General features: G+C 48.2%; 1 pseudogene; it reads left to right on the top strand.

Moving 5' to 3' along the window:
* Window positions 1-11,660: 11,660 nt before the first annotated feature.
* On the top strand, window positions 11,661-15,836 carry LOC125987513 (DNA (cytosine-5)-methyltransferase 3B-like; annotated as a pseudogene).
* The last annotated feature ends 6,641 nt before the right edge of the window (window positions 15,837-22,477 follow it).

The raw sequence follows: 22,477 nt of genomic DNA, 5'->3' as shown, positions 1-22,477 counted from the left end.
TGTTTAAATTTTTTTCATTGAATTAAATTAATTTAATCTAAATTATGATAATATATTTCACCACTTAGTTGTCCGTGTATAAATTGTGTGTTGCGTCATTATATTAAATGTATTAGTTCTAGTAATTAGTTATGTATTAGTATCAATGTCGTGACCCAAAGAACGAGATCCAGGGTACAAGCAGCTGAAATGAGTACCGTAATTTCCGGACTATAAGCCGCGGCTTTTTTCCAAAATTTTGAACCCTGCGGCTTATAGTCAGGTGCGGCTTATATGAGATTTTTTTCGTGATTTTTGTGATGACTTGATCGCTTTTATACACTCGTAAAAAGGCTGTGGACCACTGTTGTGCGGTATCTTGAAGAAAAAAAACAACAAAAATACTATTTTAAAACACTACTATGGCTGCTGCTTATTCTGGCTGTGTTGTTTGTGACTATTATGAGCTTTAGTAGGAATGCACACTAGGTTACCTGCGTCAAAGGGCTCTAAACCCTTTCTCTTACTCTGCCATGTGACTCAGAGTGGCGCTGTTTGGACCATCTGCATTGTATTAAAACCCAATCAATCAGCATTTAAATTCAATTCTTCTGAAATTTTGCTCACCAAAAACAAGTTGTAATGAATGTGAACTTTTAATGCATTTTATTCAGAAGGTTACTTTGAACCCTGAGGCTTAAATGGCGGTGCGGCGTATTTATGGATTTTTACGGCTTTCTGTGTACTGTCTTTCTTTGTGAAAAACTCATGTGCACGTGCGGCTTATAGTCCGGTGCGGCTTATGTAAGAAAAAAACTAAAATATCCCTGAATTTTAGCTGGTGCGGCTTATAGTCCGGTGCGGCTTATAGTCCGGAAATTACGGTATACTCCGCAGGGTGTCCGGGCTCTCCCTTAGAGATAAGGTGAGAAGCTCGGTCATCCGGGAGAGACTCGGAGTAGAGCCGCTGCTCCTCCACGTTGAGAGGAGCCAGATGAGGTGGCTCGGGCATCTCATCAGGATGCTTCCTGGACGCCTCCCTGGGGAGACACCGGGGACGACCCAGGACGCGCTGGAGAGACTATGTCTCTCAGCTGGTCTGGGAACGCCTTGGGATCCCCGGGATGAGCTGGATGAAGTGGCTGGGGAGAGGGAAGTCTGGGAACCCTCCTAAAGCTGATGCCCCCGTGACCCGATCCTGGATAAGCGGAAGAAGATGGATGGATGGATGGATGGATGGATGGATGGATGGATGGATGGAAGGATGGAAGGATGGATGGATGGATGGATGGATGGATGGATGGATGGATGGATGGATGGATGGATGGATGGATGGATGGATGGGGCCCCCGTGCTCAACGTGATGCTGGCGGAGATTTTGTCGCCAACACGCACCACCTGAGGCCTCTGACAGAGGAAGTCCAGTAGCCAGTTGCAGAGGGAGGTACTGAGGCCCAGCTCGTCGAGTTTGCAGATGAGTCGTTGCGGCACAATGGTGTTGAAGGCAGAGCTGAAGTCCACAAACAGCAACCTCACATATGAGTCCTTTCTCTCCAGGTGGGTGAGGGCCGAGTGGAGGGCAGAGCAGATGGCATCCTCAGAGGACCGCTTGGCACGGTACGCAAACTGGAAAGGGTCAATGGTGGGGGGGAGAACGGACTTGATGTGCTCCATGACCAGCCGCTCAAAGCACTTCATGGGCGTCAGTGCCACAGGGCGGTAGTCATTGAAGCATGACGGTGCAGGTTTCTTCGGCACAGGAACGATGGTGGCAGCCTTGAAACACGAGGGGACGATGGCCTGCTGCAGGGAAACGTTAAAGATGTCCGTGAAGACACCCGACAGCTCCCCAGCTCAGTCCTTCAGCGCTCGACCCGGGATGTTGTCAGGGCCCGCCGCCTTACGGGTGTCAATTTATTCGGCCGTATTTAGTTTTTCTTTCATGCGTTGGCTTGATAACCACATAAGCTACAACAAAACCAGAAAAAGTAACTCGGTCTTTCCTAAATGTGCTAAATGTGCAACATGTTGGGTGATAAGCAGTACATTCCCTATCTGTTGATTCTGTCGCTCAGCACCTGGTAGATGTTGAAAATTATTACCAGCAAAGTCATCCGCGTATTTAGGTGACCCAGTTTATTAAATTTCTATTGCAAATAAGTTCCCTAGCTGTTGATTCTGTCGTTCAACACTGACACCTAGTGGATGCATAAACTAATTACCAGCGAAGTCATCCGTGGATTTAGGTGACCCGGTTTATTAAATTATTGCAAATACATTCCCTATCTGTTGATTGTGTCGCTCAGCACTGACACCTCGTGGATGTTGAAAATCATTACCAGCAACGTCATCCGCCGATTTACGTGACCCAGTTTTTTATTTTGTTTATAGCAAATACAGTCGCTAAAGTATTGTTTCAATGTGTAGTATATGAAAGGGGTCCCCAACCCCCCGACGATTTTTAATCGACGATCAATTCATTCTGGTCAAGACGCTCGTCCCGGTCACGTGACATGTTTTCCCAGTCGAGCCCGCAAAAATAAGTAAGAATTTATTTGGAAAAATATTTTTAAAAATGGCAATTCTCTCCCAATTACATCCGTCGCCGTCTCCCTTCACACATGACGCTCGTCTCGGTCACGTGACATGTCACCCAAGTCGAGCCCGCGAGGCAAGCAAAAATGACCACGAAACAGAGAAGTTTGGAAAGCTTCTTCGGAAAGGGAAAAAAGCCAATAAGGAGACCGAAGAAGAGGCTACCACTTCTAAGAACAGGAACGCTGCATTTAAAAGAACATTTCTGGAGTCGTACTTAAAATAGGGATTTTTCGCCACTGATAACTCTGACGCGCCAAGCGCACTCGACATGTATGGCGACAGGCTAGCTAACGAGGTGTACCTATTATAATTTTATAGAAAATATTTACAGTGGCGCCCGAGAGTTGGGGGGGGGGGGGGGGGGGGGCGCGTGGGGGGGCCTAACAGAAAATAATTGAGAAGCACTGCCCTAGTGTGGGGAGTACACACAATTGTAGTCACGCAACAACTTATAGCACAATACTTTTCTCAACACTTAAAATGCAATTGCGTTCAGATAATAGTATTAACCGAAAGACTTGTTAACATAACGCATGACGTGAACAGACATGCCAAAATGTTGAACAATGCAGCAGTGGTGGGCGCATCGATCTTAAATATCGATAGTATCAATAGCAACGTTGGTATTGGTATTGATCAATACTTGCGTGATGAGCTCGATACTTTAGTTTCAGTTTATTTTCTCCAAATTCAGTACACCACCCCCGTTAAATCATACTGCTCGCGCAACAACGTTCCTCCTTCACTGTCTGGCGTGTCTGAGCCCCACACTGCTCTCTCATGCTCTATTTGTTAATTCCCCGCCCCCCTCCGCGCGCGCTCTCGTTCAGCAGCGCTGATGACTCTGAGTCGTGGTGGCTGCATGATGGCAGAGAGGAAGAGGAGCTCCAAACGGCTTTTTTACATGTGTAAAAAAAACTACATGTGATATTGGTAGAAAAGAAATCAAGTTTAACAAATTTGTACAAGCACATAAAAAACTTCTTTACTTAAATAAATAAGAAAATAAACAACAGTAAATTGTTAGGTTACGGATTTTAGTTATTGATCTGACTCCAAATTGTGATCAACACTTAACACACAAATTGCTACGGCCTGGGTCCCGGGTCCCTCACACTAAAACTCGTGCGTTTATGTGACCACCAAAAGACGACACATTCTTCCGGGTTGCCCAGTTTTAAAGAAACACAATATGAATATTAAAGCATGCAAAACATTGTGAGATGATTGGTCGATGGCCATCTCCTCCCCGTCTAGGTGTCGCTGAAATCTGGCGGTTGGGTTTTCCCTGCGAAGCCCGACCACATAGACGTGCTGTTGTTCTCGTTTCTCACCGACCTTGAGGTGTTCTCGTCCGGTACTCCCTGTCTAGGCCTATTCCACAACACTTCGAAGAAAACAAGTTCATGCAGTTTGCCTCCACATTCTTCGCCACCCACCAATCCACACGAGCACTCGAATAATAGATATTACATTAATATGATTATAAGTTTAACACAACCTTAAAAATATGTTTGCAAACTGCCGAAAGCACATTTCCTTTTAGTTCCTAAGTGTCTACTATTGAGGCCACTCAGGTGCCCATATGCTAGTCACTGGCATCCCACAAGTTCCAGCGGTGTGAGCGCCCTTTGCTGATCAGACAAAGTCCTCACCACCTTTCTCTTAATTCACCACGACTCGGACATCCCAGATGTGCCTTGCCTTAGACAGCCCTATAATGTTCTAAGGTCACACTATTGGAATCGCTCGGCATCCGTCCTGCTATATCAGCGGCGCCTTCACCTGTTTTTGTATTTTTAATTTTTTCCACAAATCACTTTTACCAAGTTCCACCCAAACACACACTTCTATACAACCACCATTCCTGAACACAGAGCTGAAATTATTAATTTTTGTATTCCACTTTCACTCCACAATATTGCTGAACTGGGAGAGAGAAAAAGAGGTTCCCCCTTACCTTTTGTGCCGATCGGACTGCAATATTGTTGAGCAAGAGCGGAGAAGGAAGAATCCTTTGTGGACCATGCACTTACCCTTCTGAAGAAATCACGTCGGATGGTCACCATTTGTTGGATTTTGTCCACAATTTAGGGAGCGCGTTATCTGCGCCTCACGGCAAAAGCCATTGCCAATCACCTGTTATCCGATTTACTCACAGTGTGCTCGTTTGATTTCTTCAGATTTAGGAAAATGCCAAGACACTGAAGCACAAATTAGACTTACACAGGTTGGTTGAGTTCAATCACAATTCTTGTTCAGACAGCTCTGTTTTCAGGAAAGTACAATACAGCGCTGGGCCCTTCAAGAGCGGAAAGTCTCCATTCAGAAAAGGCAACGTTCAAGGTTCTTTGGTTAGCTTATATCAGTTGCACATGCCAGTGTGGGCCGAGTTGATGAGTCTTTGGGGTGGGGCAAGTTTGCCATGGGAGTGGGTGCTGGTTATGAGCGATTCGGTGTGTGTGGGGGCTGTTGACTTTCATCCCGTATTTCGGCCTTGGCGATCATATTTGGCCGAGTCCTTGGCTGGCTCCCTCTGGCACCTGCTGGTTTTATCTCCACGTGACCTTCCTGTGAACATTCTTCTCCAATCTTGGACATACACTGTCGAACCTCATTCTTTCAATTTTGTCATTTTGTACGAAATTATGTTAGTTTTTGGCTGTGACATCATTAATCTATTGCTGTTCTTTTGATACTTCATGTCTTTGCTTATTCTTAGTTTAACCATGGTTCCGACCGTATCTTTTCTTTGTTAGGCAAAATATTTCCCTCTGCGCAGAGCGTTCAGTAGTAATCAAAAACTGGCGTCTAGCATTAGTCAAAACATAAGATACAATCAAGTACTGAATGGTCAAGACGACTCTGGCCGTGTCCATAATTAAGAGAAAAAACATCAGGCATGCATTACACAGTTCCTTAAGGGTCATTAAGCTATTTAGGCAATATATCAAAAGTCATTTGTTATTTCAAAGTGCTCAGAAATGTATATCAGATCATAAAGTTATAAAAACCTTTCTCATTACCATTTATCAAAAATGTCTAGTTATGTCTTCTTTATTGATTTGGTGTGTAGGTATAATTATAAGCTTAAAGTGTTTCTTTTATTGATTTAATATGTGAATATACTTTTCTCCTTATGTACTTTATTCAATGAGGTTTGAGCATATCTGTTTTTGTAGCTAGGTAGGATTTTTTGTATTTCAACACCATTCCTTCAGTACAATCTGCGTCGACATTTTGACACCAAACACGGAGCTAAGTACGCTAAAGCTAGCCTTCAAGAAAAGCAACAAATTGCCCAAGAATTAAAAGGCAAACTGCGGTCGCAGCAGAGTTTGTTCACGAAATAACACAGACAAAAACGAGGCCATGGTGAAAGCTAGCTTCATTGTGGCCGAAGAAATCGCCCACGCTTTCAAGTCTTTTTCAGAGGGAGCGTTTTTGAAGCAGTGCATGCTGAAGGTCTGTGAGCAGGTGCGTCCCGACCAGTTACAGACTATTAAAAATGTCAATTCATCAAGAAACACCATCACCGACTGAGTGAAGGAACGAACAGAAAATCTTACAACACAGCTGGACTGTAAGGGATCGGACAGTACAGCCAAGTGCGTAGCGACAGACTTTATTGTGGAAGGGATGATGGGGGTGGCTGGCGCTGGGGTGGCTGGCGCTGGAGCGGCGATCTGGCTGGGGTGGACAAGCAGTTCTGTGGATTCGAATTTGTAAGTCAGATTCTCAGGGACAGATGAGGGAAGCATCATGGGACAGACTGACACTCGGGTCTGCGCTGGCCGCGCTCATATAGTGCTGTCCATGAACCCATGGCAGGTGACGGCGATTCCACTGACAGGGGGGCGTGGTCCTGTCGCAGGTGGCACCAGCACGTGACAGAACCCCCCCACAAGGGACGGCTCCCAACTTCCCTAGGAACCAAAAACAACAAAAAAAGGAAGGCAATACCACGGGCGACCAGGTGGGGGGTCAGCACACCGCTGAAACGTCCGACACCTCGCCAGACGCAGGATCGACGGACGCGGGAGCAGAAGACCCCAGTACCGGCAGACCTCCCCGGACCTTCAGCCCTGGTCCCCTCGTCCCTCCTCGGGCGCCCGCGCCGAGGACCCGGTTGGTCCGGATGACAGCGATGGAACTCCGTAATGAGCGAACGGTCGAGTATCCAGCGGCTCGGAACCCAGGAGCGGTGCGCGTCGTCATAACCCTCCCAATCCACGAGGTATTGGAGGCCACGACCGCGCCGCCGCGATCGGAGCAGGGAGCGGACAGCGTAAGCCAGACCCCCATCGACGAGCTGGGGCGGCGGCGGCGGAACGGGCGCCGGCGCCAACGCGCTCTCATGGATGGGCCGCACACGGGACACGTGGAACGTGGGGTGAACCTTCATGGAATCTGGAAGGAGAAGACGGACTGCGGCCGGGCCAATCACCTTCTGAATAGGGAACGGTCCAACAAAGCGGGGCGCCAGTTTGCGGGATCCCGCTCGCAGTGGCAAATCCCACGTCGAGAGCCACACACGCTGCCCCACTCTGTACTCCGGAGCCGGCGTCCGGTGCTTATTCGCCTGGGGGGGGCGTAGCCTGAAACAGAGCGGAGAAGAGTGACCCGGCCCCTCGCCCAAGCACAATGACAACGGCGGACACAATCCTGGGCCGACGGGCACGCCGCACCACGCTCCTGGTGGGCCAACAAGGGTGGCTGGTACCCGAAGACGCAGTGGAAAGGCGAACGTCCCGTGGCCGAGCTGGGGAGGGAATTGTGAGCATACTCTACCCAGAGAAGCTGTTGGACCCACCCGCGTTCGTCCTCGGCGGCCATGCATCGGCGAGACCTGCCCAGTTCCTGGTTCAGGCGCTCCGCCTGACCATTGGACTGAGGGTGAAACCCCGAGGAGAGGCTGGCCGTGGCGCCGAGGAGTCGGCAGAACTCCGTCCAGAAGGTGGAAGCGAATTGAGGACCTCGGTCTGACACGATGTCTTGTGGGAGACCGTGGTGACGAAACACCTCCCGCACCATGATGGACGCAGTCTGCTTCGCAGATGGGAGCTTAGGCAGAGGGATGAAATGCGTCATCTTGCTGAAACGGTCCACCACCGTGAGGACCACCGTGTTTCCCTCTGAGGGGGGGAGGCCCGTGACAAAGTCGATTGACAGGTGAGACCAGGGACGGTGGGGAACCGGCAAGGGTTGAAGCAGCCCGGCCGGAGGACGAGTAGACGTCTTGTAGCGGTTACAAATTGAGCAGGCTCTGACGTAATCGCTGGTGTCCACTTGCCAGGTGGGCCACCAGAAACGCTGTGCCACCACGTACCTCGTGCGTGCAGCGCCGGGATGACAGGCCAGGCGTGAGTCGTGCGTCCATTCCAGCACGGACGACTGCAGGCCTTCAGGGACGAACAAGCGACCCTCCGGGCAGTTGCTGGGGCCGGGTTGATCGCGTGATGCGGCTTCCACTTGGTGTTCGATCTCCCATGTAAGAGCCGCCACCCGAACCGAGCTCGGGAGGATAGTGGGAGGCGGACCCTGTCCCTCCTCCCCGCCAGGAAACAAACGCGACAGGGCGTCCGCCTTCGCGTTACGGGAACCCGGTCTATAGGAAAGAGAGAACTCAAAGCAGTCAAAGAACAGAGCCCACCGTGCTTGTCTCGCGTCCAGTCTCTACTCCAAGTTGCGGTGGTCGGTCCAGACGATGAATGGAGTGGTGGTGCCCTCCAGCCAATGCCGCCACTCCTCCAAGGCCAACTTGACGGCGAGGAGCTCCCGATTACCGATGTCATAGTTTCGTTCCGAGGCTGACAGACGGTGAGAAAAGAAGGCGCACGGGTGGAGACGATCGTCTTGGCGGCTACGTTGCGACAACACCGCCCCGACACCCACTTCGAGGCGTCCACCTTGACCACGAACTGTCTGTCGGGATCGGGAACCCTGAGGATGGGAGCGGATGTGAACCTCCTCTTAAGCTCCTGAAATGCCTGTTCTGGCCGTTCCGTCCATTTGTACGGGGAGGCGGGGCTGGTAAGGGCGGTGGGGGCGCGGCCACCGTGCTGTATCCACGGATAAAACGGCGATAAAAGTTCGCGAATCCTAAGAACTGTTGCAGCCGCTTGCGTGTTTCGGGAACAGGCCATGACGTGACCGCTTGCACCTTCCCAGGGTCCATTTCGATGGATCCCTCACGCACCACGTAGCCGAGGAATTTGACAGAGGAGGCATGGAACTCGCACTTCTCTGCCTTCACGTAGAGCGAATTCTCAAGGAGACGGCGCAGCACCGCCCGAACATGCTTGATGTGCTCAGGGAGCGAGCGGGAGAAGATGAGGATGTCGTCCAAATAAACGAACACGAATTTGTCCAGCATGTCTCGTAACACGTCGTTTATCAGGGACTGGAAAACCGCTGGGGCGTTGGTGAGCCCAAACGGAACCACCAAGTACTCGTAGTGTCCGCTCGGGGTGTTGAAAGCCGTCTTCCACTCGTCTCCCTCACGGATGCGGATCAGGTGGTAGGCGTTGCGAAGATCCAGCTTTGTGAAAATGGTGGCACCCTGAAGGCTCTCGAAGGCGGAAGACAGAAGAGGCAGAGGGTATCGGTTCTTTACAGTGATCTGGTTTATTCCCCGGTAGTCGATACACGGGCGTAGCGTGCCCTCCTTCTTCTTCACGAAGAAAAACCCCGCTCCCGCAGGTGAAGAGGACGGCCGTATGATACCGGCTGCCAGGGACTCCCGGATGTATTCCTCCATAGCCCGGCGCTCAGGAGCGGACAGGGAGTAGACGCGTCCCTTGGGAGGGAAGGTGCCGGGCAACAGATCGATAGCAAAATCGTAGGACCGGTGTGGAGGAAGGGAAGTGGCCCTGGCTTTACTATAAAAGCCTCCTTGAGTTCGTGATAAAACGCTGGGACATTGGAGATGTCGGGACTGTACCTGGGCGGGGCTCTGCCGAGTGGGCTGGTGGCCGCCTTCAGGCACACCCGATGGCAGCGTTCGCTCCACTGCCGAACAACCCCCACCTCCCAGTCCAGCACCGGGTTGTGCTGCCGCAACCAAGGGTGCCCCAGTATGAGCTGCTGTCCTGGGAGGGAAAGAAGAATAAACTTGATGGTCTCGTGGTGATTGCCGGAGAGCAGTAACTTAACTGGTTCCGTCACGAAAGCCACCTCGCCGATCAGACGGCCATCAATGGCACGTGCGGGAATGGACGGGCTCAGAGGGAGGAAGCCGACACCCCACTGGCGTGCCAGGCTAATGTCCATGATGTTCCCCTCCGCGCCGGAATCCACCAAGGCCGCCACGTTCTGGTCGCCCGCCGCAAGTTGTTTAGAAGTTGGCCTGTAGCGTGAGCGTGCTGGGACTGGGAGAGCCGGTGCTGGTCGAGCTCACATGGATCCCCCGACGCCGCGTGAGCTCCGGCCTTTTAACGGGCACCCCGCCACCCGATGACCCCCCTCCCCACAGTAAAAACACAAGCCCAGTGAGAGGCGTCGACGGTGCTCCTCCGAGGGGACCCGAGCCCCTCCCAGATCCATGGGCTCGGCGGGTGGTGTGGTTGGCAGGTCCCCAGCAGACTTAGGAAGGTGACCACGCGGGTTCCGCGGGGACCTCCTCACCCGATTGCGCCGCCACGTCCGGATCCGCCGGTCTACTCGGGCCGCCAAGTCCATCGCGCCCTTCAGGGTTCGCGGGCGATCGTACGCAACCAGTCCATCTTTCATGTACTCAGCGAGTCCGTTTAGGAATGTGCTAACGAGCGCCGGCGTGTTCCATCCGCTGCTGCCGGCCAACGTCTGGAACTTAAGTGCGTACTCCGCGACCGATCGGCTACCTTGACGCAGCGTCGCCAGTTCCTCGGCGGTGTCTTCGGCGGCGGAGCCCAGGTCGAACAGGCAGAGCAATTCCTCCGCGAAGGCGTCGAATGAATCGCAAGCTGGGGCCATCGTCTCGTATTCGGCCAGACCCCACAGCCGCGCCTCGCCCGTGAGGTGGGTTAGGACGAACCCGACCTTGGCAGATTCCGACGCAAACGTGACGGGCTGGAGGCTGAACATTATACGGCAATTAGTCACGAATGCCCGCACGTGCTTGGGGTCTCCGTTAAACTTCTCGATGTTGCCAAGGCGGGGCTCCGGGACGTCCACGAGCCTCCTGGCGTCGGCAGATGGGCGCTGCGGGAGTGCCGTGACAGCCGGGGACGCAGCCACCGACAGTCTCTGGAGGGCTTGGGCCATTTCCTGCTGCTGTAGCTGTTGTTGTTGACCAACCTCGATCAGATTCCGGATGTCGGCGGACAGGCTGCTGATGGCGGTCTCGGCTCGCTCCAGTCGGCTCAATGCCGTCTCGTCGTTCGCTAGCTGCATAGCGTGGTCAGTCTGTACTGTAAGGGATCGGACAGTACAGCCAAGTGCGTAGCGACAGACTTTATTGTGGAAGGGATGATGGGGGTGGCTGGCGCTGGGGTGGCTGGCGCTGGAGCGGTGATCTGGCTGGGGTGGACAAGCAGTTCTGTGGATTCGAATTTGTAAGTCAGATTCTCAGGGACAGATGAGCAAAGCATCACGGGACAGACTGACACTCGGGTCTGCGCTGGCGGCGCTGATATAGCGCTGTCCATGAACCCGTGGCAGGTGACGGCGATTCCACTGACAGGGGGGCGTGGTCCTGTCGCAGGTGGCACCAGCATGTGACATGGCCAAGGAGACACGCAGCTGCAAAGCTTTTTCATTAGCTGTTGATAAAAGTACAGATAACACGGACACAGAGCAGTTATCAATTTTTATTAGAGGCATAAAGTCGGACCTCCCTATCACTGAGGAGCTGTTGGATGTGGCTGCAATGCATGGGACCACGACGGGACAGGACATTTTTGATGCGGTGGAGAAGTCCGTAAGTAAAAATGCATTGCACTGGGAAAACTTGGTAGGATTAACTACAGACGGTGCACCGGTAATGTGTGGAGGAAAAGTAGGCTTGGTTGGAGTAATGAAGGGGAAAATGCAAAACAATTAACTGTCACACGCCTCTGATATCGTATCATTGCATTATCCATCAAGAAGCTTTGTGTGGGAAGATGCTGGGGATGGAGGACATTGTGACCACAGTCATGAAAACAGTGAACTTCATTCGGGCGCGTGGCCTGAATCACCGTCAGTTCCAGCAGTTTTTGCTGGAGATGGGCTCAGAACACAGGGATGTGCTGTACCATACAGAAGTGCGGTGGCTGAGCAGGAGCAAAGTCATCAAGCGATTTTTTGAGCTCAGGGAAGACATTGCTCTTTTTATGAGGAGTAAAGGAAAACTCATGTCTGAACTATCAGATCCAAAGTGGATGTGTGACTTTGCTGTGTTGTGTGACATAACCGACCATCTCGCCCAGCTGAATCAGAAGCTGCAGGGACACAAACAAGTCATTACGCAGATGTCCGACAAGGTCACGGCTTTCCAGCGTAAATTGGACTTATGGATGTGGCAAGTGAAACAGGACAATCTTGTCCACGTTCCTGTTTGTCAGAGTATGTCAGCCTCATTTCCCAAGACTTTTTCAAGTGCTCAGTTGGCTACCAAACTGAGCTGGTTAAAGACTGAGTTTGATCGGCGCTTCTCTGACTTCAGAGCACAACAGTCTGGCTTTGACATCTTTGCCAATCCGTTCACCACCGATGTCTGCACTGCACCCCAGCACCTTCAGATGGTGCTAATTGAGCTTCAAAGCAACAGTGGCCTGAGAGCAAAATTCCAGGATGCTGCAATCAAGGACTTTTACCATCTGCTGCCCCCTGGTTTGATGCCACAGCTTCGACTTCATGCTGCCTGTGTTCTGTCCATGTTTGGGAGCACCTATCTGTGCGAACAGTTTTTTTCCATAATGAATCTGAGCAAAAACAAGCACAGATCATGCCTCACGGATGACAACCTCCATGCTGTGCTACGCATTGCCTCAGCACAGGATCTCAAACCAGACATTGACACACTGGCAACGGGAAAACGGTGTCAGACGTCTGGTCAGAAAACACACAGGTAAGCATTTTTTTAAAAACGTAATTAAAATATAATAAAATGTAATTCAACCAAGAAAAAGAACAGTTAAACATTATGCATTTTAACGATTGTGCTTGCATTTCTTTTTGTGTTTATCATTTTCAGAACATGATCAATCGATAGTAGAGAGATAATCCACTTGGTGTGTTCAAGGACAGGCAGCATCTCCTCATCAAAGACTAACCGAAAAACTTGACCAATATAGTTGTGAACTGAGTCAACCTTTCTTTTGGCATTTTTAGTTGATTACATATTATTTATGTGTAGCTGCTGTTGTAATTATTTAATGTTAGCAGGTCTTATGTGTGTATGCAGACAAATTGTTGTCATCAAACCATCAGTTGGATGCTAGGCTGTGTGCAGCCTTTATTGTAAAATGCTACGTGTCATACATCCATCCATCCATTTTCTGAACCGCTTAGTCCCCACGGGGGTCGCGGGCGTGCTGGAGCCTATCCCAGCCGTCATCGGGCAGTAGGCGGGGGACACCCTGAACCGGTTGCCAGCCAATCGCAGGGCACACAGAGACAAACAACCATTCGCACTCGCACTCACACCTAGGGACAATTTGGAGTGATCAATCGGCCTACCAAGCATGTTTTTGGGATGTGGGAGGAAACCGGAGTGCCCGGAGAAAACCCACGCGGGCTCGGGGAGAACATGCAAACTCCGCACAGGGAGGGCCGGAGGTGGAATCGAACCCGCACCCTCCTAACTGTGAGGCGGACGTGCTACCCAGTGCGCCACCGAGCCGCCTACGTGTCATACAGTTTTATGTTATTTTTCTTCATTCACTTGGACAGTTTGATCCATTAATGGATTTATGTGGGTTTTCATAAGCTGACAACATTTAAAAGGATTTATGTAAGAGCAACAAGCAAACATGTTTTCTATGCAACTGTAATTGTCACTTGAATAAGTTATAATAAATAATGAGTTATTTAACAATAAGGACTAGTTACATTTATTTTTCATTACATTCGATTACATTTAGTTACATTTGTAAGTTACATCTGGCCCTTTGAGGACAGCCATTATGCTGATGTGGCCCTCGGTGAAAATGAGTTTGACACCCCTGGTTTAAAGCCTTCTACACAGCCAATGTGACGTACGAAGAATACGATGCCGTGACCGCCAGAAACAACTGCGATATCAGCCTGTATCTGCTACCTGAACCCGCTACCAAAAGCAGAAGGAAACTGTCATCTTCCGCCAAAGACTGTGAACCTGAGCCGCTAGCCAACGGCAAGGTCCTGGGAATTGCGGATCATGACTCTCTGACAGTGAATGCTCAACGGAGAGCAATGGCGGGCATTTCAGACAGCCCCAATAGGCAAACAATACCGCAAGCTAACACAGTTATGGAACTGAAGGAATGCTATACGAAATATATAAAGCCATGTCACGTAGCCCTTACAAAGTTAAAAGAGCTGACCATAAATGACAGCCTACTTGTCGAGAATGGCGACTCTGGCAAAAGGGTGGAAAAGGCACGACCCAGATATACAACACACTAAGGACGACGGAAAGCCAATTACCAGGATGGGAATAGGTTTTTGACCGGAGAGCTCATATGGGGGAAGATAGAGGGCTTCTCTTGGTGGCCCGGCTTGGTGATTCCTTGGAAAACTAAAATTTCACCTCCAGGTGTACGGAGGGTTGAATGGTTAGGTGATGGAACCCTCTCAAAGATCCCAACGGAAGCTTTGATGCCTTTTCGGAATTTCATCCAATGTTTCTGCAAAAATTCATTTGCCAGCCTGCCCACTTACAAGGCCGCCATCTTCCAAGTCATAGAGCTGGCAAGTGAACGCTCTGAGAAGTCCTTTGAAGAAGGAGATGAAGCCAATTCGGATTCGACTGAGTCTGACTACCAGCCGTCTGTGAAAAGGAAACATGCTTTTAAGAGTCGGGCAAGCACCTGCAACTACAGCTTCACAAGAGACACTTTAATTGAGAGGCTTAGAGACAAAGGCACAAAAATCGAAGATTGTTGTTTGGCTTGCGGGTCGCCTGACGTGGTCGTGCAACACCCATTGCTTGAAGGCGGTCTTTGTTTCAAATGCGAAGAAAACTTTACAGAAATACTGTATCGCTACGATGAAGATGGCTATCAGTCGTACTGCACCGTTTGCTGTGGCGGAACAGAATTCCTTCTTTGTGGTAACGCCAGCTGTTGCAAATGTTTCTGTAAGAAGTGTGTGGAGATCCTGGTGGGAACCTTTCGTGACCTGAAAGATATTGATCCATGGAGCTGCTACATTTGCCGCCCAACGCAGTGCGAGGGAAAGCTCAAACTCAGGCCAGACAGGAGTGTTAAGGTCCAAGACTTCTTTGCCAACAACAATGCCATGGAGTTTGAGCCTCACAGAGTTTACCCGGCCATTGCCGCAAGCCCTTGAAGGTTCTGTCGCTCTTTGACGGCATCGCAACAGGATACCTGGTGCTCAAAGACCTTGGCTTCAAGGTGGGACGCTACATTGCATCAGAGATTTGTGAGGATTCCATCGCGGTGGGTATGATCAAGCACGCTGGCAAGATTGAATATGTCAACGACGTCCGCACCATCACAAGGAAACACCTTGCTGAATGGGGCCCTTTTGACCTGCTGATTGGAGGAAGTCCTAGCAACGACCTTTCCATGGGCAAATATCCTACGGAAAGGATTGTTTGAGGGCACCGGAAGACTCTTCTTGGAATTCTACCGCATTTTGACGTTGCTGAAGCCGAAGGAGGGTGACGACCGGCCTTTTTTCTGGCTCTTTGAAAATGTGGTGTTCGTGTCCAGCAGAGACAAGACGGACATCTGCAGATTCCTGGAGTGCATTCCAATTATCATCGATGCCGTGACTGTCAGCCCTGCACATTCAGCTTGCTACTTCTGGGGAAACCTCCTAGGTATGAATTGGCCGGCGGCCCCATCCCTGGATTAAAAAGTGAATCTTCAGGATTGTTTAGAAGTTGGCCGTGCAGCAAAGCTGGACAAGGTGTGAACCATCACAAGAAAAACTCCATGGTTCAAGGGAAATTGGGACTTCCTGTCATCATGAAAGGCGTCATCATGTGGTGTACCCAAATGGAGCAGATTTTTGGTTTCCCCAAACACTACACGGATGTGAAGAACATGGGCCGCCTGCAGCGCCAGAGGGTCCCGGGGCGTTCCTAGAGCGTCGCCGTCATTTGCAACCTGATAGCGCCACTCAAGGATTATTTCGAATGTGAATTGCACCAGCCAAGTCTGTAAGGCCGTAGATGCATGAATACTGTTTCTGGACTAAAAACCGCACCTGAATAAAACCCACGCCAGATAAAATTAGGGGAAAGTCTGGATAATAAGCTGGAGGTGTTTTAATGTCTTATTTCCATATATATGCACAAATCATACAGAATGATCAAAGTCATGAAAAATCCATCGAAATAAACTGGACTATAAAATGCAGGGTTCAAAGCTTGTGCAAAAAGTAGCAGTATATAGTCCAGAAACTACAATTCCTTTATGCATGAGCATGAGAGCTCTTCCCGGAACACCAAATGTTTGCCACTGTATATTGGTGTCCTCCCACAAGTCAAAAAACGTGTGTAAATTGGCCTTGGGTGAGAATGTGTTTTCAACGTGCTTTGCAATTGGCTGCCCACTGGTCCAGGGTGTTCTCTGCCACTTGCAACCCTACTAAAGAAAAAAGATAAATTGATGTACTTTTTGAAAATAAATGTTTTAATGTCATAACATATGGTTACGTTGGTTAAAGGGAAGTGTGTAGTAAAAAAAATATCAGTTTTTTATTCAATTGCAAAGCTGCCGTCATGGTCTGCCTGTAGTACTTTCCAATCAGAAACGGAAGGCGTGACAGTGAGCTGTCGACCATCTGTCCGGTGTGCCCGCAATGTGTGCAACGTAAGTCACACTTTCTGTTTCACATTGGTTGTTTACTAGCGGAAAAATAGGACAAACATGTTTTGGTTTTTTTGCCTTTTTAAACTCCCAATTTAAATGGTGCCACACTCTACTGTATGATGTCACAAACAGGACAGCAGACCTTCTTCCGAAATCTCGCAGAGAAGGATTCATAGCTGTGTATTGATCTTTCTGGCATACATGAAATATTTAAACTGTGAAGGCTGCCTCTTGGTAATAACTGTTAGCATAGCAAGCATTAAAGATAAAAAAACTGGGACTAAATCTAACAGTTGTATTCATTAGAGACACCCCTCCGTATTCCAATAGCATCAATATAAAGAGGACTACCATAACATGGGTCACTAAGAGCCCTTGAAACTCTCTTCAACAAATGGTTTGAACCCGATGCAAACATTGACAACAATTGACAACAATTTCCTTGGCCCCCACTTCATAAGTCTTTATTGGTGATGGCAATGAAACCAGGATACGGTATGCTAACGTGACATATACACAAACGAGGAGCTGAGAACAGGCCTGACGTAACATTCAGAGTTATTCAAATAACTATTACATAAATAACACGTTTATCAAACCATCGGTGTCACTCCAATTCATGAAGCTAAGCAAAGTTACAAGCTACAACACAGCTATAAGCTACGCCGAAAGCTGCAAGCTACAAGCCGCAAAGCTACAGAACAGAAAACAACATCAGCAGACAGCAGAGGGCGTGACTCACCTGTCAAATCTGACAGGTGAGCCACGCCTTCATCCATCAGCTGATAAAGACGCGTCACAACCACACGTGGCACTCTGATGAAGGCGGAAGAACCCGCCGAAACATGTCAGGTAATGCACCTAAAATAATTTGTTTGATATAAAAGAACTCTACCACTAGGCCACTGAACTGGAGCTTTTGTATTGTTTTTAGTTTATATAAACTTTTAGCTTTTTTAAAAAAAATTCTTAGCAGAAGCACTGATTTTTTATTTCGTTGTACATGTGTCAATGACAATAAAGATCTATCTATCTATCCGTGTAACTAATGAAGTTCTGACGCTATGCCCAGTTTTTTTTTTTTTTTTTTGAGTCTACCACGCATAAAAGCGGGTGGAGACTCTAAACTGCCCTAATTACAGCAAACCTGAAGACAGAGGTAAGTGGTTTCTCAGGTATCACCCCTCCAACTTGAAATTTTATTTTCGATAAACATCTTCGATAAACACTGAGGCATGTGCCTAGTTCATTTATTAATTTATTATTTTAACCTGGACTGATGTGTTGGTGTGCAAATTATTTCCAAACTGGGTGGAAGTTGATCAAGTATTCTAAGATCCTCTCTTTTTATTTACGATACTCGGAAAAAATATTGTCCTGTTGTCAAAATGGTCTTTTTCTGAGGTACATTCTGATGAATTTGGTATGAATTAACTCCATCAGATGCATGAAAGTGAAAACAAGTTGTTAAACAAGCATAGACACTTTTAAATCTGCTATATTGTTTTACCCGTGAAAATTAATGCTGTGTCATAAGAAGGCTGTTCAAAGTCTGCAAGCAAGGCTTTTGCATGAGGAAAATTGGCTGTCCGCGTGTGCACAATGGGACAAAATGGCCATACCCATGTGCTTGCAATTTGAGTTAACGAGGAATGACATTGCTGGTTTAAAGTTAAAGTCGATACACAAACAAACAAGGGATAATTAGTAAAATCACATGTGTTAGGTTACGGATTCTATTTATTGATCTGACTCCAAATTGCGATCAACACTTTACACATAAATTGCTATGTCCTAATCCACACACTGGCGCACCTAACAATTTTGCGAGTTCGTTCTGTCAAAGAGAAGACCAGTAGATCAATTAGACCAAATTTACCAATTATTTATTCCTGACTAATACAGGCCTGGGTCCCGGGTCCCTCACACTAAAACTCGTGCGTTTTTGTGACCACCAAAGACGACACATTCTTCCGGGTTGCCCAGTTTTAAAGAAACACAATATGAATATTAAAGCATGCAAAATATTGTGAGATGATTGGTGGATGGCCATCTCCTCCCCGTGTCGGTGCTATCGCGGAGGTCAGGTGGTTGGAATTTCCCGCGAAGTCCGAGACACATAGACGTGCTGTTGTTCTCATTCCCGACCTTGAGATGTTCTCCCGTCCGGTACTCCCTGTCTGGGCCTATACACAACACTTCCAAGAAAACAAGTTCATGCAGTTTGCCTGCACATTCTTCGCCCCCCACCAATCCACACGTGCACTCTAATACTAGATATTAATATGATTATAAGTTTAACACAACCTTAAAAAATATGTTTGCAAACTCCCAAAAGCACATTTCCCTTTACATGTTACAAAAACAAGCAACATTTAATGTTGCTTTGGCTGCTTTCGGTCATCCTTTTTGCAATTAGTTCGAGTGAAGGCTAAAAATGCTTCACCTTGTCCCCAAATGCAGCAGTGGGATATGCATGTGCCAGATTGCGAAGTACTTTGCACATTTTTAGACATTCACTTCACATACTTGGAGTCACATTAAAAAAAAAAAAAAAAAAAATGATCCAAAAAATTCTGGATCTTAATTGTCACTTCCTCTTTCAGAATGAACAGAAAAGTCATAAACGCTAAAAGTGGTGGGGATAAGGAGGGACACCCGGGCCAGAGGCTGGAAGCCGGATGGTGCTTCAATCGTTCAAATGGACGGCAGCTACGAAATGAGACTGTTGCCCTCTGTGACGGTACCAGTGCTATCAAGTTGACCCTTTTTAGTCACCTAAAAGTCACAGAGGGCAACAGTTATGTGTTTTCCCATTTTACCACGGACGCGAGAAACCCCAACGTGCTGTTTTGCAAAACTAACCAGCAAAATGTACATTGGGGCGCATGTATAGTGTAGTGATGACTTGCAGGCTGAGGCAATCCAGCTCATCTTCCCCACGTCGGTGCCAGTGTCTCTAAGACAAGTGCTTGAAAACCCTCCGGAGGGGCTGGTAACTATTGAGGGCCATGTTGAAAGTGCAAGTTTACTTCACGCACACATGCATGTTTAAATATATATTTAGAACTACTAAAAATACAAAAACGTGTTCCCTTGCATTAAACATTGCAGGATAACACAATCGTATGTCTGTTTGTTCCAATTTAGAAACAGCCAAGCAGAATGGTGTCGGTACGTGGGGCTCAGTTGGTGCCATTGAGCATCGTATATGTAAAACAAGTAAGCTGTGGTAAGAGTGGCGGTGTGGAGGGAGGCCAACTTGACCCCGATCAAGGTCGGGGCATTGTACACCTTCACTCACTTGAACACCGTGACCAATGAATTTGGGCTGTCTCTCAACACGACACAATATTCAAAGATATCAGTGAGTAGAGAAAAGGCTGTAAAATGGAAAAGGAATTTCATCAGTTTAGGTTGTTTTTAATGAACGAGTAGAATACTACGAATGCCGGCTTTCCATACAATCTCGTTCAAATTTTACAACTTTACGAGAAAGGCTGTTGAATTGTGACCAGCGCGTCTGCGAACAACCCCCCGTGGTGGGGACAAAACGGTACAGATAATGGAAGGACTTTATTGACACCCTGTGAATTAGTAATTGCATGTGATGTGACTGTGATGAATTGACCTTTAACTTTATAGACTTATTTGTGACCTTTGAGTTATATAATTGTTCTCAGTTTTCACCTTAGCAAACCTAATTGTGTTTTTAATCACTAGGTCTACGAGTCAACTGTTGAATTACTGGCTTTAGGGCTAATGATTGAAGAGGAGGAGGTCAAGTTGGTGGATGGGGAGGGGATCGAAACAAGTATTGCCTTGAGTGTGTGGAGCAAGGCCTTTGCTGAGCCGCCAACAATACCGCAAGGTGGACTCCCACTAAAACTTGTGTATTCACAGGGTGAAGTGGTCGAATTATGTAAATTAAACCGGAAGTAACCCCAAATCATTTTTTTGCGCTTAACACAAAAAGCATTCCCCAAGATTTTTTCAGCTTCTTCGCCTTCACACGCAATTTCTCCAGAAATTGCATTTCTAGTTATGGTTATTATTATTATGATTAAACATTTATGTTATAACTTGTCTGGTTATTCTTTGCTTTTATATTCGCCAATCAAAACATAAAAATCTGACATTTGGTTAACTGCTTTATATGACAATATGTATGTGTTTTACATTATTATATGAGTTGGTGCCCCCCAAAATAAAAAGATGTCGGCATAACGGGTTTTTTTCAACCTTGTATTCAAACACAAACACATTTGGTATATTAACACCATCAACTACAAGCCAACAAACACAAAATTAAAACATCAATGTTAGCATAACGTGTGTCGGCTTGCAATGGCATAGCAGCAATGCTGTCTGTCACTCACTCACTCACTCACTCACTCACTCACTCACTCACTCACTCACTCACTCACTCACTCACTCACTCATGAAGACCAATCAGCAGCGCCAGCGAGCGTTAGATGGAGGAGGGACTTTACGAGTCAGTGACGTAACTTCCCGTTCACGAACGAGTCGGGGATTGCATTTCCCGTTCACCAAAGAACGAATCTGCGAGTGAACGAATCAGTGAGTGATTTGCATTTCCAGTTCATCACGAGAACGGATCAGTGAGGGAATGAATCCTGACTTTCCCGTTCGCGAACGGGTCAATGAGTGAACTGCCTTCCCGTGCATCAACGGATCAGTCAGTGAACGTGTAATTAGTAATTAATTAGTCAGTCAAAAATACATGTTTGTTTTGCGTTTCAATTCATCATCATCGGTGGTCACTCGGGACGAGTATGACTGTCTTCTTCTCTGGGTCATCTACTTGTGGGTCCGCAGGTGGGCGTAGAGGCCGATCCGGGATCCACATATTTATCTGCAGTGTGGGCAGGGGAAAGTGGTGGTGGGTTGTGGTCGTGCTGGAGCCTGTTTTTGTCTTTCCTTACGGCGTTGTGGTTTGGTTTCTGCGACACGGCGGACTTCCTTTTCGTGATGTGCTGCATTTTCTTGCACCGCTGCCCTCCAGCAGTTCCTGTTCAAGGTGATGCGCTCCCAGTCCTGATATGTTATTTGGAATTTCTTGAGATTGGACTTGATGTTGTCCTTGAAACGTTTCTTTTGCCCGCCCGGGGCTCGCGGACCTCTCTTCAGCTGGGAGTATAACATCTGTTTGGGGAGGCAGGTGTCAGCCATGCGGATGAGATGTCCTGTCCATCGGAGTTGGTGCTGCATTATTAAGGTGGTGATGCTCGGTATCCTGGCTTCTTCCAAAACGCTGATGTTTGTGTGTATGTCCTCCCATTTGATCCTGAGTATTTTTCCTCAAGGTTCTCTGGTGTTGTTGTTCAAGAGCTCTTAGTAGGTGCCTGCTGTAGGTTGTCCATGATTCTGCCCCATAAAGTAAGGTGGGGAGAACCACAGCTTTGTAAACCAGGAGCTTGGTGTCAACCCGGAGGTCTCTGTCTTTAAAGACTCTTTTCCGGAGTCTGGCATACGCTCCACTGGCACAGCTCAGGCGATGCTTGACCTCAGAGTCAATGTCCGCTTTGGAGGAGAGAAGGCTGCCGAGGTAGGGGAAGTGGTGAACATATTCAAGTGCAGTGTTGTTCACATTTATGATGGGCGGAGTAGATGGCTGGTTGGGTGGGGGTTGATGTAGCATCTAGGTCTTCTTGATGTTCACGGTCAGACCCAGGGCTCTGTATGCCTTAGCGAAGGAGTTCAGGATGCCCTGGAGGTCTTCTGCAGAGTGTGCTGCAATGGCATTATCGTCTGCATACTGGAGCTCCACGACCGTGGTGGTTCTGATCTTGGTTTTGGCTTTGAACCTGTTAGGGTTGAAGAGCCTGCCATCAGTTCTGTACCAAATCGGGATTCCGTGTGGTAGTTCTTCATCGATGAGGTGGAGTATGGCGGCAATGAAGACAGAGAACAGGGTGGGTGCAACGATGCAT

The sequence above is a fragment of the Syngnathus scovelli genome, chromosome 19 (assembly GCF_024217435.2).
Source record: "Syngnathus scovelli strain Florida chromosome 19, RoL_Ssco_1.2, whole genome shotgun sequence".
NCBI classification, from domain to species: domain Eukaryota; kingdom Metazoa; phylum Chordata; class Actinopteri; order Syngnathiformes; family Syngnathidae; genus Syngnathus; species Syngnathus scovelli.
The sequence above is the reverse complement of the archived record's forward strand: the minus strand, read 5'-3'. Positions and strand labels throughout refer to the sequence as shown.